This window comes from Phocoena sinus, chromosome 21 (assembly GCF_008692025.1).
Source record: "Phocoena sinus isolate mPhoSin1 chromosome 21, mPhoSin1.pri, whole genome shotgun sequence".
In the NCBI taxonomy this organism is placed as follows: domain Eukaryota; kingdom Metazoa; phylum Chordata; class Mammalia; order Artiodactyla; family Phocoenidae; genus Phocoena; species Phocoena sinus.
In genome coordinates, this window is record NC_045783.1 from 20,894,225 (window position 1) to 20,910,065 (window position 15,841).

Here is a 15,841-nt window from a genome sequence, read left to right on the forward strand (position 1 = left end):
GGGCAAGAGCTTTTGCAGACGGAGGGAGGGGGCTACATGCAGAAACAGCACAGTCAGCTCTGACAGTCCTCTTGAAATTGGTCATGCAGTGGTCTGATCAGTGTCATCTTGATTGTTTTAAGTACAGTTAGTGTTCAGTTCCAGGGTCGGTTCCCATTTCTTTGAGGCCAGTTCTCAGAACTGTGGCAGCTTATGTGATGCTACAACCTGGTCATCATGTAGTTAACTTCTTCCACCTGGTGAGGGTTTCAGTATCTACAAGACAGCTCACAGGATACGGCTCAGAATATGATCTATAGCCCTTGAGGAGGAACTAAAGGTCCTTGACTTTGTTTAGTGACTAAACTATTACTGTTTTGTACTGTTTGACTGTTTTCCCTTGCTTTTGTATTTTTTCACTTCTCTGATTAAACTTATCCTTTGGCTAAAGTTTTTCCACAGACAAAAGGCAGGCAGAAGACGTGGCGGGGAAGGACCATAAGGTCCTGCTCCGTTTCAAGATCAGTAGGGGCTAGACTTGGAGGGCCTTATGTACGAGCCAGATCACTTTGGAATTTCAGTGCATGGCAGATCCTGTGGATTAGCTGAACAATACCCTATACCAACTCCCTATTACTTGTTTACTGCCACTCTAGGCTATGCAAAAATACTCACTTCCCAGCATCACAGTTAGATGTGGTCAGGAGAAAGAGTTCTTGGCAAAAGGAAATTGCTGGGAGGTTTCAAGTATATCTGCTGCTTTCCCATGAAAGGAACAACTGAGATCAGCACAGCTCCATCCTCTCTTCTTGCCCCGAACATGGACACAAGCCTATATCTCTCATGGCTCACCTTGTGACCCTAAGATTTAAAAAGTTAACAGAAGAATAGGGTCAACATGCTAATTTGGGAGGTGGACACTAGCGATCAGCTGAACCAGTGCCTCTGGTTCAGCTGACCTCTGAGCTTGGTGTTTCATGAGAAAAATACACCCTTATGTTTAAACCACCTTTGGTTGAGTTTTCTGCTATTTGTAGCCAGATGCATTCCTAACTTCAACTTTGTGGATGTAGGAAGTATGACTTAATTTTGCAACACTAGTGTGAAAGAAATGCCACTTCCCCTTTATTTTTCCAAATGGAATATAGCCTGCTTCAGTTTTCCATTTGCCTGACTAGTGGAAAATCCGATGTCAGTCGTGCTTGCGGAATTCCAACTTCTACTTTTAGGTGTTTTAACTGGTCAGAAACGTTAGGGGAAATAACCCCATACATCTTTCTTCAGTAGTTGTCCATAATATGCCTCTTGTTCATGCTTCTTTGGCAACCTTGGCCTTGAAGCCTTCTGTTGTTGTTCCTAAGGCCCCAGGTCTTCATCAGTCCCCTTTGCCATCTTTCAGCAACGCTAGAAGGATTGTCATGAAAGACTCTGCATTCCTGGCAGTTGTACTCAGATATTCACAAGACCCATAGAAGTCTCATCTGATGTCTAGGCTAAGTAAGGTCTCCAAATATCTCCAGGTCCAACTATCTCAGATCTGCAGCCAAACAATCCTTGCCTCCAACCCATCCCTTCTGGAATTATTGTCCATAAAATTCCCTCAATATGCAGAAGTTTGGAAAACTTGGATACTGTACTTAGTTTGCCTAGCAACTTCTCCTTTTGATTCCACAACATAAAATCCCCTAAAGCAGAGGGCAAAGGAAGCTTTGGTTACCTTCTTGCAATGAGGGAATTGGTAGCGGGGAGGAAAATTACACAGAGCAGAGAGAAGAAAACATACCTTACTATCTAAAATGTTATCGAGTCACACCCAGGTGGTGTGGAGCCATCAAAGCTTTTTAAGCAAGTCAGTAGCATTTTAAGGATGATGAATCTGGTAGCAGTGATGGCATAAATGAGAAAGGATAACTCTTACGTTGAGAATCAAAGATAATTTATCATTTGCAAGTAAATAATCTAAAGTAATTTTATAGATAACATGTTTCTATTGGAGCCAAAGATAATTATTCATTAAATACAAAAAGAGTATGATCATCTATGAATGTTCTGATATGCCATAGTTAAAAACTGGAAACTACCAAAAGTCCACGGAGAGGGGAATGGATGAGCAAAATGGTATGTCCACACGATGCACTGTTCATCAGCAATCAAAAGGAATGAACTATCGATATATATAACAACATGGAGGGATTTAAAAATAAGCACTTGGAATGAAAGAAGGCAGACAAAAAAAAGAGTCCACACTTAATGGTTCCATATATATACAATATATAAACCTAGACCACGCAAGCTAAGCTGTAATGACGAAAAGCCTGCCATGGTTGCCTGGGGCAATGGGAGGGTTTGGGGGGGGGCAGGAGGGAAAGATTACACAAAAGCGTGAGGGAACTTTTGGAGATGACGATATGTTCACCATCTTGATTTTGATGGTGATTTCCTGGGTGTACGTGTACGTCAAAATGTATCAGACTGTATATCTCAAAAGTGTGTAGGACGTTATACGTCAGCTATCTCAAAAACACTGTTTAAAGTGTTTTTTGTTTATTTGGTAAGTGCACTCTTAACATTACTTCCCAGAGCCACTGACTGTATCATAATAATGCCTAAATATATTTCAAGTTACAGCCCCCATATATATTTTTAATGCGTTTGATACAAAGATTTTTCCTCTTTAACTTTTAGCATTTTGTTCCCTGATTCATAGGCTATTGCTGACCCTGTTCTTGCTTTATTTTCTCATGACCTCTTTTATGCCCCTTCCTTCCAAGTTGACTTGATTTCTCTTTGAAAACGGGAGTTTTATAAAACTTATTGAAAGTACAAGTTGTTGTACTTATAATTACCCACTAATGGAGTGCTTCAATTCTGATCACTATGCTAGATGCTGGAGATGTAAAGATAAGTAAACCAGTCCCTGCCCCGAAAGACAATACCTATTTACATTGCAACATCAATAAGTGGTGGGAACTTTTTTGCATTCAAATACAAAGTTCATGCATACAAAGCCCTGTTGTTTATAGGTAAGGAAGGTAATAATATACACACACAATAAAACCTTCCAATAAATCACATTGGAAGGATTATAACAATATTTAGATAAATAAACAAAAAAATAAAACTTTAGGTTGAAAGATGACCTAGGTAGAAAAATACCCAGAGTCAAAAATTCAAATTTTGTGAAGGGTCACGTTCACATCCTAGTTTCTCTTTATGCTTAGATTTTTTTCTTTTTTCTTTTGGTAATTCTCTCATAAACTCTTAGGAAGTGAATTTAGAAAGAGTTGTTATTACTAATACATAAGGCACTCACTCTGCTAGCTTCTGAGGATTTGAGGATGAATAAGACATCTGAGCCTTCCAAGAGTTTTCAAACTAGTAGTGAGGTTGACAGATACACAACATACACACACACATAACACTTACACATATATGCAGTCTCAACAACTGTGAATATTGGGTATTTTCTACCTGTTGCCTGCTCTATAAGCTTCACAAACACCTTTAAGATAGATAGCATTATCTTCCTTATACAGATAATAAATCAAGGCACCTAGACCTTAAGTAATTTTTCTAAAGTTCACACAGCTAGTAGCAAAGTCTGTTACAATGAGCTACTTACTACAATTAAAAAAAAGAGACTTCACAGTCTAAAAAGTACAAGAGTAATTACTGGAGACAAAAGGTCAGAATATTTGAAACGATGTTTGTTCTGAAAATGTTAGGATGTATTGTTATAGTAACTATGCTAGAACCAAATTAATATAATTGCTATAAAACAAATATAGACAAAATGTTATAGAGGCATAAAGCAAGGGGTTAAAAAAGAACACTTCGGTTAACTCAATTTTCAGGCATAGGCAAACATAAAAATGAAACAAATGGCTCTAAACTCTCACGATACAGATAACCCCAATTATTTTATTAGAAATAAAGTAGAATAAGAGGAAAGTAATATATGTGCAAGATAGAGATTTACACAACATAGACAGGGATTGTTTTAAAAGTAATGACGCCATACCTCCACCAAGAATTTTCCTCCAAAGTAGACACTGTTAAGAGTTAAAATGTCAACATGCATAATACCTTCTATCAAAATTATTCAAATATATTCATTTACATACAAAATCTATATTTGAATTAAAGCAATAACACAATAAAACACACTGTTCAGCACTTTTCTCTTAGATTTTCTAATAAATCTTGGAACTACTTTCATTTCAGAGTCATTTCATTGTTTTAAATACCACATAGTATTTTGTTACATGGGTATACCATAGTATACGAAGGAAATGAGTTATTATTTCAAACAAAGCTTATAGTTATTCGTAGCTCATAGGAATTTAATCATGTTTGTCTATGTACATCTTTGATAGGCTCCTTTAAGTCTTTAGTGTCAGCCTCCTCAAGTTCCAGCAGATGGCGCTATAACAACACTCCAGGAAAAGTGAACTGCCTAACGGTGCCAAGCTGTTTAAAGTCAGCAAAGGACTGTCTCCTTCCCAAATGAAAAATCCACTTCACAAACGTCAGTCTTTCATGATATAAGGATGATTTTGGCCAATATATCATTAGGTATTATGTGCTTCAATGGTTTAAGTGTTCATTTAAAAGCCTTGCAAAAGAGTAGTAACAATAGGAAATGGGTCAGACAAAGCATCTAAGCACCTACAGTGAAAGTAGTAGCATTTTTTAATAGCTTATCACTAGTGACACATCACTTCCACTTCCAATATCCAAATTGGTCCTTACAATGACCCTACGAGTTTAAAAGATCAAAAGTTATCTTCATCATACAGGTAGGAAAGCTGAATTTCTCATGCTTTGCACAAGTTCAGTCCAGAAACTGGGCTCAAAGGCTGGTCTTCTGACTCCAAAACACTGAGCTATTCCCAATCCACCCATTCATTTGCTGCATCTATTCTTGGTTTTGCTTACTTGTTTGTGCATGAGAGCTGTAGATTATAATGTTTTTAAAATAAGATAATGCATTAGTAAGCAATGCGTACCACCAATATTCTCACCTAGTTGAGAGAACAGGAAAGAAAAGAATAAAAGAAGGCTAAAGGCAAATTAGAAGGGAGCACAGGGAAAAGGCAATGAAGATGGAGGAGGCAAGAAATGATGAAGGACTGAGGAACACGAAAAGGACATGCATATACAATTGGACAGACTTTCACTTAGTGTTAGATTCAGTCCTAAACACTGATTACGCACTCTTGAACCTGTTATCCACAGCTCACAGAAATATTTTAACTGCTTTGATTCTTGAATGTATTTATTTGATGTGTGTGTGTAAAATGTCTGGCAGATAAATATTTTACTATTTTATGTTAAAGTCACCTAAAAAGGAGCACGGAGAACTGGATTCTTTACCACGTTTTACCACACATTTTCTGGTGAAAGTTGAGCATTTAATCCTCTTAAGTAGGATTTAATCCTCTTAAATCCTACTTCTCATCTACAAAACTGAGCATTTGAAAATAGAGAGTTATTGTGAGTCTTTAATGAGATTGTCACACAGCAGGTGTACAAATGTTCATTTTATTTGGATGACACACAATGCCTGTATGTTTTGGCATTAGAGCACTAAGCCTGTGTGATCTGACCCATGTTTATTTCTCCAGCCTTATCTTGTCCCAGGTTTCTCTTCAGTCACAGCAAGGACAATATCCTTCCTTCCGGGGTTTTGTTTATTTGTGTGTGTGGGTGGGTGTGTGTTTACTTCACTTTACTCTTTTCCTCTTTAAACTCCTTTTTATCTTTTTTTGGACTCACATGCCCGCTAGACTGTCAATAGCAAGGTGGGGATCATGCTTGGTTCACCCCCATCGTGAGGCACGCAACTCAGAGCACAAAGCAGATATGTGTCAGAAATTCAATTAAATTATGTGAAGTTCATTACTTCAGGCAAACTAGTATGGCAGCATCTCTAATTGCTAATGAGGAAATCAATTTTTCTTCCAACCTAGGACCAACCAAAACTGGGTACCATGTCTTTGTAATAGACCAGGTCTAACTTAGCTTGTTTGCATCACAGTGGGTTGTAAATTTCAGGACACCAGGAAAGTGATCAGTTAATCTCTGTCAATGTAATGTCAGGAGGGATGCTGGTGTTGCCTACACAACCTCCAGGACTCCGCCTAGGGTGGGACTCTTCTTTCTTGAGGACCTCCATGTTTCCAAGGTTCACTTAGTCATGGGAGCTGGTAAGAAGAGTTGGTATAGACAATAGCTAAGTTTTTTGTGGGAAATAAGGTAACTGCTTCAAAGAGAAATTTTTCTGATTCCTTATATTACCTTTTCTAAAGCAGAAATATGAAGTACAAGGTGTCATCCATTACTCTCACCTCAAGGCAAGTTAAATGGAGACATCCAATCACACACTAATTTGAGGCACTTAGTAGGCAGAATTTCCTTTAGACAGCCATAAAACAAGCCAGAATAATTTGCAGACAAAGCAGCTTAGAGCAGGAGCTTCTTAAGTATACTGATTTCCCCTTCCCAACATTACTTACATTCCTGGAAATGATGTTCACAGATCTGAGCACATCTTATTTAATAATGGACAACAGTCCTAATTAGATAATTCCAACTTTTCCACAACAAAAGAAAGAGTATCACTGGAGAAATGCCAGTGTTCATTTCTATAAGGGGAGATTAGCCTAAGGATCTCATAACTCATTTCAAACTTGAATACTAATTCTTGGCTGGATTTGAGAAAAATCCTGAAGCTTGCTTTAATAAACGAGAATGTCATTTTGTGATTAGATTTTATTTCTGTTCAATGTGAGGCCCATGCCATGGTCCTTGATCTGGGAAAGAAAGAGAATCAGCCGTGGGGATGAGGCCTCCATCTCGACTGTCATTCTCTTTTTCATCCCAACCCTCTTCCTAAAGTTTCCACCAGGATTCCAACATTTCCAAACAGTAGATAAGACATAGATGTAAAACTTATCTGCTTTACCTTCCTGTAAGTTAAAGCAGAAAAGCATGAATACATACTGAGGTACAGTTGAGGATTTGACTGCCCTGAAAGCTGAGGGAATCCTAATTATGACTAATACTCCAAGACTGTGGTTTTCTTCATCTTCCATAGAATGTTAATTTATTTTGTGTGTCTACAAATTTCAAAGATATGCAACAAACAAAATGCAAATGCATCAGCACACTTTCATAAATCCTTTCTGAGAAGGCAGGAGTGCCCCTGGTATAAAAATTAGCACAAGGTGGCGCTCTTTCTTAATGTTAACCTCTTTAAAAATCTAGATTATGCGGATGGTATTAGACTTCCAGCCTGGAACTGGAAGATTCACTGTTATTTTCCATATCTCCAATAATTCCATTAGTTTGGTGTTTTGGTAGATTAGCTGACTCATTCATTCTTAAGTGACCCAATTTTTCTTACCATAAAATTTAATAAATGTGTTTCATGGAAGTGATGCTATTGTTGTGAAGAGGTGTTTCTGAATATGGAGGTTGCTGATTAAGGAAGTACCTCAGTAGAAAGAGCAGGGGCTCTAGAACCAGAAGATTTGGGTTTGGATTCCAGCTCAATTGATTTATGCCCTGAATAAATTGAAAACCTGCTAAACTAAATGAGCCTGAATTTCCTCCTCTAAAACATGACCATCATTGTACATTCCTCAGGTAGTTGCTTTGATTATTAAATGAGATCATGTACATAAGCACTGAATATAATAGTCTTTTAGAAAGGTGCCCCTCCTGCACATATATATACCCTTAAAAGCCAACCTGTGCCTAACTTGTCTAGACTTCATAATGATTTCTTCTTATTCTCAGAAATGAAAATTATCTAATAATTTGTGTAAGCCTTTTTAACCCCAAACCTTTTCTTTGAATTATTAAACCAAGGAAAAATCTATATCATATTTAAGATATTAAGAAACTTTATATCATATTTAGTCTAATACTTATCAAGTGCCCACTATATGCCAGCTACCTATATCCTATATGCTTAAGAAATAGCAGTGGGGCTTCCCTGGTGGCGCAGTGGTTGAGAGTCCGCCTGCTGATGCAGGGGACACGGGTTCGTGCCCCGGTCCAGGAAGATCTCACATGCCGCGGAGCGGCTGGGCCCGTGAGCCATGGCCACTGAGCCTGCGCGTCTGGAGCCTGTGCTCCGCAACGGGATGAGAGGCCCGCGTACCGCAAAAAAAAAGAAAGAAAGAAAGAAAGAAATAGCAGTGAACAGAGAACAATTTCTTCCCTAAAGAAATCAGACAGTAAATATGTAACTAGAGAAGATGAGGTAGTGAGGGAACCAATGAGATAGTATAAAGCAGCCAAGTAGGCTTTGTGAATACGTGATATTTGAGGTAAAGCATAACGTTGAGAAAAGGAGAGCCTTGCTCAAACCTGGGAGGAGAAAAGGACAAGAACAAGGAGCAGCAAAGGTCCTGACATTGTAACTCTCTTGAACTGACTGAAGGCAGAAAAGAAAGCTAGCACGACAAACGTGCGGTGAATCAGTGAGACGTGGAGCGAGAAAAGTTGGAACGGTAGGTAAGGACTAGATCATGTGGTGTTAGTCCCTGAAAGTAGCTTAGATGTTTTGCTGAGATGAAATATCTCTGGGGTTTTACGCTGCAGAGTGACTATTATCTCATGTGTGTTTCCGATTCACAAACATGATGTAAACAATAAATGATGGCTACTTTACTTAGTTATATTGTTTAATAATTCCCAAACTGGTGCTTGTTTACAATCAATGACATTGTACTTTCTGAATATTTGAGAAGAACAAACACTTGATCCTGTGATTGCAACATAATTTAAGAGTTGCTTATAAGGGAATGATTTTCAGACCACCATGAAAACACTGAAATTATTTCTTAATGGCATTAACATCGTGTAGTAGTATATAGTTTCTCTTGCCTCAGAGACTCAACTAGCTGTTCTCTAAAAATGTGTGCTTTCCCTTCCAGAGGCCTTGGAACCAGGTGTAGCCAACTGACAAGTACTCACTGATAGCTTATGAGCAGAAGTGATGTGGGTCACTTCCAGGCTAAGGCCGTTAGGAAGATGGTGAGTTTTCTCCATTCTGTTTTTCCCCTTCTTCCACTAGAAAACAAAAGTCTACTAGAACTGAGGCATTGGGGGACCCATAAATGGAATGAATCAGTTCCTTGAATTACTGGGTAGAAAAAAGCAGCCCACCAAACTGAAACACCCCCATTAGGCTGTTACTTTACTCCACCCTCCCTTTCTCCCCCTCTCTACTATATAGTTTTCTTCCATGAAGTTATATTCATTCCCTGCAAGATAAGTAGTACCCTCAACAAGACCACTCTACTCTGTCAAATCTCAGATTGCTTGTGTGCTCTGCGTTTCATCCCTAAGAACCTCTTGCCTCTCTTTCCTGCTCTGGAGAGTTTGGGGTGGTAGAGATCTAAGAGTTTCGTGATCATTTTCTCTGAGGGATATTTTTTTCCCACTCAGTTCTTATATTCATTACATGACATTCATGTAGCTTGGGAACCAAAAGCCTTTCCTCCCATGTGTCAAGTTTTCCTGATAAAGACATGTCATATATTTGTCATGGAGCAAATAATTAAACCTGACTGCAAGCTGCAGAGAATCGTGGGGCTGATGGAAATCCCATCAATTTTTCTGGTATTTATCCCCTAACATCACTAAGGCAGGAGGTCAGGTAGTGAGAATCACAGAGTTATCAAAACTGAGGTGGCTATTCTCTCACTTCTTGGAAGAGCTATTCGTACCAGGAAAACCAGTCTTGAGTCAGACATTTAATAAGGACATGGAACAAGCAGCTGAGAATTTAGGAATACAAGGTTGTCGTTTCCTGAAGAATCCAAGCATTTGACCACAAACTGAAGTGATTAAGGGAAACGGTCCAGATCTTGTAATGATGCTGGCAGAGTAGACTGGGATAGAGCTGCCATTTTAAAAAGACGCTCCAGGTTCCCCACACATCCTCACTAAAAGGTGTCTAGCCAAATCTTATGGGCCTAGACTGAATTTTTTTTTAACATCTTTACTGGAGTATAATTGCATTACAATGGTGTGTTAGTTTCTGCTTTATAACAAAGTGAATCAGCTATACATATACATATATCTCCATATCCCTTCCCTCTTGCGTAGACTGAATCTTTTGAATAGACTGGAGATCTCCACTCATGGTCTCACATGTTCAAGGAAAAAGAGATTAATTAGATGAAAGAACAAGGAAGACATTAGAGGGACATTGGGAGGGGAAGATATTTCACTAGTGATCAGTAATACTAAATTGTAAGATTAATGAGGGCAAGAATCCCTGCTGTCATGTTTAGTACTCAGATAACGTCTGGCATGTGATAGATGCTGAATGCATGAGTGCTGTGTGAGTGAATAGATGAATGGATAAATGAATGAATTAGTGATGACAATGAATTTTAGCTTTCTGGTTATCATATCAACTTGGCAGATGGAGATGGAACTATTCACATTCAACTGAAGATTCTCACTCAAAGATTTGGATATGTGTCCTGTCCTCCTGCACAGCACTACTCCTTGTAAGAATCATTCTTCAAGAATCACCTTGAGAGGGCTTCCCTGGTGGCGCAGTGGTTGAGAGTCCGCCTGCCGATACAGGGGACATGGGTTCGTGCCCCGGTCCAGGAAGATCCCACATGCCGCGGAGCGGCTGGGCCCGTGAGCTATGGCCGCTGAGCCTGCACGTCCGGAGCCTGTGCTCCACAACGGGAGAGGCCACAACAGTGACAGGCCCGCGTACCGCCAAAAAAAAAAAAAAAAAAGAATCACCTTGAGAGATGTTAGGGAGTGAGTATGGAGCAATGATGAGCTCAAAATTACTAAGGTGAAAGAAGACAAGAGTGGGGAGTTGGATCTCAAGTCCCCTGGAGCCAAGGTTCTAGATAAGCAATGAGGACTGGATATAAAGCATGAAAAGAAAATCTAATTTTAGCCTCAAAGCAGTGAGAGAAAGAAGAATGACGTTTTGGAAAAATACAAGATCAAATACTAGATTTGATTTAAAATAAAAACCTATTTCTCATTCAGTGCCTCCCCCACACCCTTTTGTATACTATCTATGCATCAAGATTGTATTCCTTTCTCCCCACGAGAAATATCCAGTATCTCAATACAATTGTATGGTAAATAAGTTGGCCTCTGGCTTCCCATTTAGAATAGCTGTCTCTGCAAAAAGAAGTATGTGCCTATAAGCACTCAAACAATTTTTGGAACACAGCCACTAACTGGGTAATTGAAAAGTGTTCTATAAATATTTTCCTTTGCTTAACAAATACAGAATTGACTTTCCTAAACATGTGGAGTACTAATCTTAGGAAAAAAGCAACACAAGTCATAAAATGAATATTTTTAAAAAGAAAGAAAACAAGTTAATAAATTTTAAATATTTTAAATATATTTAATCCTTTTGCTAATAGTGAATTTAAAGAGTGATTAGCAATGTCTACAGGCAATTTGTCTGGTGTATGTTAAGAACAATAATGTTCTTAAAGTATATATTTTTAATTTATTTTATTTAACATCTGACTTCAAAATATCTACCCCGAGTCCAAATCTTGCTGTGGCAATGCTACATCAGCTCTCTAAATTACCTCTAGATGGCAACGTTTCATTAAAATTATAATCTTAGGCACTATAGGCTCTGTTTACAGTAGACCCTGTCAAGCAAATCCTATTGAATTAAAATGCCAGGTATACAACCTCTGTCTATATAACTTGTCTCTTAGCAGACTGAAAAACAAACAAACAAAAAGGGTAGATTCGACCTAACCAGCACGTTCAAGATGGAAGGCTGACTTTGAGCCCGCATTGACCAGCTGTGGAGAGTTGGCCTGACTTCGACGGATTCTGAAAGTCACTGATTGGACTCACTCAGCTCTGAGTTGTATTTTTGTGTTTGCATTCTCTTCTTTGCGATAAAAGCTGTATGTCCATTCTCAAGGTTATTTTTCAATTGGGCTACCCAAGACAGATTTTAGGTTTTCTGATAGTCTAATAACTGCATAGCTGGACTGAACGAGTTCAGTGGTCACAGAGCACCAGACAAATGTGTATTTGAATCCTTTTTGACCTTAAGCTAGTTACTTAACCTTTCTGAGTTTGGTTTCCTTATTAGTAAAATGGGGATAATAATATCTAACTTGAAACAGTTGTAGTGAAAATTAATGCATGTGGGTCTGATACAGTAGAAACTAAATGGTAGCTGTTATTGTGCCTCTTTCTCATTTTCATTGTGAGCCCTGCCAAGCTGCCACCCAAGATCCAATCTTCCTGAATAACATCCTCCGTCATCTTACCCGTGACTGTGCAATCTCCATTCATTCTTCGGGAGCCAGGTACCAGTTTTTCTGTTTAATTTCCCAGGTTCCATAATCGAACTGAGTTGTCCACTTCCCTGGCTCCCACCAAACTTGTTGGTACTTGTGTTACAACCTCGCCATGTGGTTTTGTTACTTACCTCTTTGCACACATCAGCATCTTCCAAATAACTATGAACTCTGCGTGGCCAGAAACAGTGTTTTATTCACCTCTGTATTCCCGGTGCATAGTACAAAGTACACCACATAGCAGGTTCTCAGTAAAAGTTTGCATCAGTGAATGAACGAATTAATGAATGACCCTTCACAGACTCACCTTGACCACCTTTCAAATCTCATATTTCCCACAGTCTTTCCTGGGTGGATTGCAAAATCGGTCTGCTCTGCACTTTTCCCAGGATGGTGGGAGGAATTGCTTATCTAGTCCCTTTGATTTGAGGCCAGAAGGAATTATTTTGGGGAAGATTGCCTTGCTGGAAACAGCAAACCTTTCACTCTTTTTTCCTCTTGATTTCCCTTTTCAAACTCTCTTTGTTGTATCAGGCTGAAAAGGATTTAAGCCCTGTTTCTGTGCCCACTAAAAGCTCCTGCCAAAGATAAGAAATGAATAGGCAAAATTGGAATAGCCTTGTTAGAATTCTGGCATTATGGATAATTGAGCTTTTTATGGTATGATTTAATTTTTACAATTAAAAAACAGAGAAAAGAACTGTTGTGGTTGAAAAAAGTCCCACTGCTATGTTAAAACCTATTTTCTACCCTACCAAAAATAATCAGGCCAATAATGTATTCAAAAAATTATGGCAGAGTCAAAGCATTTTGGAGACTAAAGAACAGATTAGTTGACTGTCTCATTTGGGGTTTTTCTTTCACCCACCTTTCAACTGGAAGTTGTGTGCTTGCCTGATAAAGTTCAATCATTTGGCTAAGTAGAGAAGTGCAATCTATCTTCCTGTGTTCAAATAAAATCTTTAGTCCCACCTTTTTAACTGACTGAGATGGTAATTACCTCCTGTACCTCATACCTGTTCTAGATGAAATCCAAACCCATTACTCAGTGGGAAAGGGTCATACCATAGTCCATCTTTGCCAAAATTTAACAGTGTAGCAGTTTCACAGGAATCTCCTATGTCCAAAAGGCTTGAAAAAATAATTCATTCCAGGAAGTTTCAAAAATTGAGATTAATTACCAAGTGGAAAAGAAATTTTAAGAATAACATAGTAAGATCTCCCAAGTACATCAAGTGTTACAGGTGTACGGGTGTTGGTGACCAGCTTGGTTTCTGCCGGGAAGGGTACCTAACTGCAGATCTCGGCCTAGACAAAGCCAGGGAGCACGTCCTCCTGCAAGACCTGGGAAAATCCAGCAACTCTCTCAGGTGGTGCCAGCAAAAGGATGCCCCACAGGAGCAGTAATTTAACCTTTTAAAGACTAGGTTCTAAATGTTTTAAAAGTTGAGTCCAAGGGCTTTGGGCACACCTCCTCATTAACCCACATACTGGCAACACATTCTAAGCTACAATCATGCATGTCATACATGGGGGAAAATCGTGTGAAGGAACAGCTTGATCTTCAGGTAAAGCGTTAACTTCTAAGGATAATCTAAGGATTTCAGAAACTAAATGCACTCTCAGGTGGTTGCTTTAACCTGCTTTGATAATTTAAGCAGGTTATCTTCATTCGCATATATCATTTCCCCTCCCCCTCCTCTTCCTTCTTCTTTCCCAAGTCTCAATCTTTTCTCCTACATATCTTCTGATTTGGAGGTTACTAGTATGTAGCTATGTGGGAAAGGCAACATCATCCACAAAAATCAGCTCTAATGGGTATTACTCCACATTGTGCTTCTCCCCAACATACACAGATTGGGAATTTGAAACAACTTAACTGAAAGAGACACAGAAGGCAGTTAATAAATTTGGTCTAAGCCAACTTCCTAGCATACTCCATTCCTTTCTCCACACCCCAACCATCATCAGATGGTTATGTGACATTTGCAAATTGGGGGGGGGGTCATATACAATTATCTCCTATGTAATACAAGTGGGTTATATTAAACATGGGACAATAAACCAAAAGGATAACTTAATCAGAAAGTACTTTGAGTGAATACTGGGTGGTATGTATTTTGTAGTTGGCCATTAAGAAAATTATTCCAGATCTGTATAACTGTGTAGATCAAATATGGAAATTGTGTGACAAGTCAGAGAAATAAACAAGGGAGATACAAGAAAGAAGAAATCAACCTTAGGATTCCGGATTTCGTAAGCACCTACCCAAGGCAAAGTAACCAAAATCAATTTCAAAGTTTAGCATCCTGATTCCAGGGCGTGTTTTAAATGTCTGGAAACTGGATCAAAGTAAAAATTTAACAAAAATCTACTTTTTTTAGAAAAAATGTGACTATCTCTTGTCAGAGTCTGCTTTTTCCTTTCCGTGGTCCCTCGGACATGTATAAGTCCTTGGATTGCTTTCAAGCTCATGCTTCACAGTCACATGCCATGGAAGCTATAATTAGCCAAGAAATAAGAACATGACAATCCAGTTTGTGCAATAGTAGTGCTCCAGAATATAAAGACTGCCAACCTTATGAACCTATTGCTACAAATAACCCAGAATAATAAAGATGATATTCTTTTAACATTTATACAAGTTATTTCAATTAAAAACCATTCAGAGGTTAATTGATAATCTGACATCAAGAAATGGCAACACATCAAACATAATGGATTAGGACCCTTAATTTATGCTGCTATGTGATTTATCACTGACAACTATTGAGTATCCCTAATATATAGTGGATTGAACCCTCACGCTACTGAATAATTATTTGATGTTAACAAAGAATAGATTATATTCAGATCTTGTGCAACTTATAGTGCATCTGATTTTTATTAGTACTTGGCTGGTTGCTTCCTTAATTCTTCCAATTTTTTTTTACTAAAATTGTTCTCAATTGAGTTTAGTGAGCAAGATGAGCTCCCATTTTATTATCAAAGTTTCCAGTACATAATAATAAAAAGCTGTGATGTAACTGTATAAATATCTTAATTGCCTAGCAATGAGAAAGAACGTACACAAATAAGATAAATAATTATCAACTGAGGCATACTCCAGAAAAGGATCGCAGTGTTTTTCTTTTATCAATTCTAAATCTATTGCTTTATACTTCAAAGGTAATGAAATGTATCCATTTCTACCTATTGGGATACAGATATACTTTTTATCACATTCATTTTTTAAATATTACTGAGAAGTAGTCACTGGATGGATATATTAGGTAGATATATTAAGAAAAGCAGTATCATAACAATTAAAAGTTTTTCAACATATCTAATGTTTCATAAATTCTATTACTAACGAGCAATAACAGACCTTTTTTAAATGTTTACCCAAGAAATTCATGAAACATGCACGTAGTTTAAAAAGTCAAATATTTCTGAAAAATTTAGGATTAAAAACAACGATCAGCATCCTAATCACTATTTTTCTCTGTTTCTGCTTTCAGAGAAAAGAATTATTTGCTGTT